Raw genomic sequence first — 4,611 nt, 5'->3', positions numbered from 1 at the left:
TACAATTTCATTGGCCACCTGTGCGTGGCCAGGCCCAACCACATGGCCTTTGCTCTATAAAAGTTAGTCTGTAAGGCAGGGAGGGGTCGCCCTCTCTGTAAGAGGCTCGGCCCTGGCCAGTCGGTTCGATTCTTGATGCTTGGCGTGGAATAAAGCTTTGCTTGGCCTTTACTTTATATCAGTCTCGCTCCTTTAATCACGGACCCATTAGTGGGGGACCTTTCAGTCCCAACTCTCTTAATGTTAATGGCTTGCTAAAAGGGAAAAACAACCTTGACACTGGCATTGCCTCTCTGGTCTGGTACGTTGTAGGCCCTCTCTGGCATATGAAAGTTCTATTGGAACCGCCCTTTTCCTTACCGGCCCACCCCCCAACTCCAGGGCACATAACCTGCCATCCCTCACAACCCAGGGCAGCAGCTCTTCCTGCCCACGGGTCCTGTCCCCATGCTTTAATAAACCACCATTTTGCACCAAAGATGTCTCAAGAATTCTTTCTTGGTCATCGGCTCCGGACCTCACCCCACCGAACCTCACCTATGTTCTAGAACTTCATCAGGACCAATTCCAATGTGGGAATGTGGTTTTCTCACATTACCACCAAGTAATTAATTCTCCAACACCAGCTGGGTGTCCTACAATTCAACTCGATTCTGACCCCATTTATCCAGAAATAGCATCACATTCCACAAGTTAAGGGCTCAGTTCCACAAGACTGTCCTCTGCTTCAGACACCAATCACTGACCAACCCACTGACTACAGACTGGAGGTTCCCACAACCCCCTCCTTGGGATCTATTAATTTGCTAGAGTCCTTCACGAAACTTAAAAAAATCCATTTACTCACAAGTTACCATATTACTACACAGGATATTAGAGGATACTAACCAACAGCCAGATGAAGAGATTCCAAAGGTAAGTTCCCAAAGGAGCTTCCTCTCCTTAGGGAGTTGTGGACCCAGCACAACAGCACAGGGAAGCATTCTGGCTCACCAACTGTGAAGCTCTCCAAACCACTTCCTTCTGGGATTTCATGGCGGCTGTATTCCACAAGCCTGGTTAATTAAATCATTTACCATTGGTGATTGATTCAACCTCCAAACCTGTCTCCTCCCCAGAAATCAGGGGGTGGGACTGCAAGTTCCAACCTCTGGATCATGATTGGTTCCCCTGACAACCAGTCCTCACAGTTAGGCATTACCCTAAAGTCACCTCATTAACATAAACCCAGCTTTGGGGGAAAGAGGATTGTTACGAATAACAAGAAACCCATTTCACCTTAATGGCTCTGAAGCATTTATTTAGAAACTGAGGACAAGAGACAAAATTATAGCAAAAGATGCTCTCCTTGCTCTTATCACTCAGGAAATTCCAAGGGTTTTGGGAGCTGTAAGCTGATAACTATGAATGAAGACCAAATATTTATGAGAAATATATTTTTGTTCTATCAACGGCTAGATATATTTCTTATAAATCTCAACACTGCAGACCTCTTATTAATCATTACTACAAACAACATACGAAAAATATTCAGTATTCTTCATTCATTATAAGGCTTATCTGCTTTAGGAGATAATTAATAAATGAAATGTTTTTACATTAAAAGTGAGTACAATGGGGGCGCCTGGGTGGCTCAGTGGGTTAAAGCCTCTGCCTTTGGCTCAGGTCATGATCCCAGAGCCTTGGGATCGAGCCCCACATCAGGCTCTCTGCTCAGTGGGGAGCCTGTTTCCCCCCTCTCTCTCTGCCTGCCTCTCTGCCTACTTGTGATCTCTGTCTCTCTGTCAAATAAATAAATAAAATCTTAAAAAAAAAATGAGTACAATGAGGGGTGCCTGTATGGCTCAGTTGTTTGAGCATCTGACTCTTGATTTCAGCTCAGGGTCATGAGTCTGAGCCCTGAGTTAGGCTCAATGTGGAGTCTGCTTGTCCCTCTCCCTTGCCTGCACCCCACTCTCATTCTCTCAAATAAATATACAAAATCTTTTTTAAAAAAGTACAATGTGTAAAATATTTAATGTTTTGTGAAATATACAAATATACAAATATACAAGGGTGTATACAGAAATACATGCAGCAAAATGAGATGCTATGAACAGCAAACATTGCTGTCTCCCCAGAAGTTCTCACATGCCTCTTCTCCATCTCAGTCCCCTCTTCTCCCTGCTGAAGGCGCTCACCTGACTTCTCCTTGTCTGAAATGGCTTTCACCTTTTGGAGTGAAGGTTCTCAAGGCTGAGGGTAATATTCTAGATTATTTTCTTGCAGGATTTGTAGACACCATGCCTTTGTCTTCTGGATAGGCACTGTTCCCATTATGAAGTTAGCTATCAGTTTTACTGTTGCTTTGAAGTGATTTTTTTCCCCCCTATTTACCCTGTATGGCCTTCATAGGGCTTCTCAAATTTCTGGCTTAAAAGTCTTTTTACTAGTTTTGGAAAATTCTTAGCCATTACATCTTTAAGTATTACTTCTGTCCCATTCTTTCTCTTCTCCCCCTCTGAGTTTTCAAGTTCACAAATGCTGTTATATCCCTTACATCTCTTACACTTTTCTCATTTTCCATCCTTTATCTCTCTGTGCTTAATTCTAGCCACTCCTTCATTACATTTCAGTCTACTACTAAATCTATCCACTAAGTTCTTCTAATTTAGCTAGCTTATGGTTTAGTTTTAGAATTTCTATTTTATGATTTTTACTTCTCTGATGAATGTTTGAATCTTGAACATGTTAGGTTTCCTAGAAGCAGAGCCTGAGCTAGGGATTCTTGTGCAACTGATTTATTGCGGGAAAACTTCTGAGTAGCGCAGAATAAAGCATGGGAAGAAGCCCAAGATGTTGATGTGGCTGAAGTCCTCAGACTGATCCCAGAGGATGGAGTTTTGAAGCACCAAGAGCATCACATGGTTGTCCTCTTTGAAGCAAGCTGTCTGTCTATATAACTTAAATACTCCTGGATTAGTCAGTTACTGCCTGCTGGGGCAGGGATGAGGGGGTTCAGGCTAACTTCCTAACGAATCCCAGGAGAGATGCCCTCATCAATTGAGGACAGTTCTGGGAAAGAGTATGAGCACCTTACACTTGGGGGTATGAGTAGGGGCATAGGTGGAGTGAGTGAATCCACTTAGTAAATAAATCATGGTAGAGGACTAAGAGTGGGGCGCCTGGGTGGCTCGGTTGAGCATCTGCCATCCACTTAGGTCATGATCTCGGGGTCCTGGAATCAAGGCCCATATCGGGCTCCCTGCTCTGTGGGGTGGGGGGCCTGCTTCTCCCTCTCCCTCTGCCTGCCACTCTCCCTTCTTGTGTGCTGTCAAATAAAATCTTAAAAAAAAAAAAAAAGACTACTAGTGTCTGCTACAAATGTATGTATGTAAGCATGTTTATTGTCAAGTTTGCAGTTGGTAACTCTATTATCTGGATCTGTTGAAGGTTTCTGTCGTCTGTTGTTTCTTTTGGTTTCAGTCATTTTCTTGTCTCCTGACATGCTAGTTATCAGTGAGTGCCAACAATGTGTATGAAAAATTGAACTTTTTCAATTCAAAAATATTTGAGGCCTAGGATTTTTATCTTCCTCTAGAGGGGATCTGTTTGCCTTTGGCAAGGTGCTGGGGCATTAGATTAGCAATTCTGAATCACCTTTGTCCAACCAGCAACTGAAGCAAATCAAACCTGGGCTTCAACTTCAGTGTAGCCCTTTTTTTCACTCAGAGTAAGAGTGAAGATTTTTTTAGGATCCCTTGGTAGGCTATATTCTCCAAGTTTCTGGCCCCTAGCTCTGTGACTCTATCAAAAACTGTGCTTCTCAGCCTGTGAGTTGCCTCCCCCAGGTTGGTTCACAACTAAAGGAGAAAATGAGTGTGATACAGTCCACGCTCACTTCTCCAGATTTCCTCTTTTGTTTAGATCTTGGCCCCAGAATTCTGCATTACCTTGTTGTTGTGTGCTTAATTATATACCCCGAAATCCACGTGTGGTCTTAATCCCTTAACTTGAAGTCTTAACCCCCCAGTACCTCAGAATGTGACTGTAATTGGAGACAGGGCCTAAAAAGAGGCAATTAAGTTAAAATACGGCTATTATGGAGGCCCTAATCAGATCTGATGGGTGTCCTCATAAGAACATTGGTTATGTGTGTGATTTACACATACCCATTTCTTTGCATCTCTGTTCATGAGTGAGATTGGCTTATAATTTCCTTTTCTTTAAATATACATGAATTTGGTATCAGAGTTATTCTAGCATGAAAAAAAATCATTTGGGGTATGTTTGTGTTCTTTTCCTATTCTCTAGAAGTATTTGTATAAGATTATCATTAGAGTTCACTGGTGAATTTAGACCTAGAATTTTCTTTGTAGACATTTAAAGAAAATTATGAATTCAATTTCTTATTAGTTATAGCACTGTTTAAATTTTCCATTACTGTTCCTGTTAGTTCTGGAAAGTTGAAAAAGAGCTTCTCCTAGGAGAGTGTTTCTATATATATAAGTTGCACATTAAAATCATTTGGGACCTCTGAAAATAACCATGCTTAACTTCTGTCCTTCGTGCTTCCAATTTAATCTGGGTATTAATACTTTGTAAAAAAAAATGAATTTTAATTTTCAAAAA

The sequence above is a fragment of the Martes martes genome, assembly GCF_963455335.1.
Source record: "Martes martes genome assembly, chromosome: 10".
NCBI classification, from domain to species: Eukaryota; Metazoa; Chordata; class Mammalia; order Carnivora; family Mustelidae; genus Martes; species Martes martes.
This window is presented reverse-complemented; position numbering follows the sequence as displayed.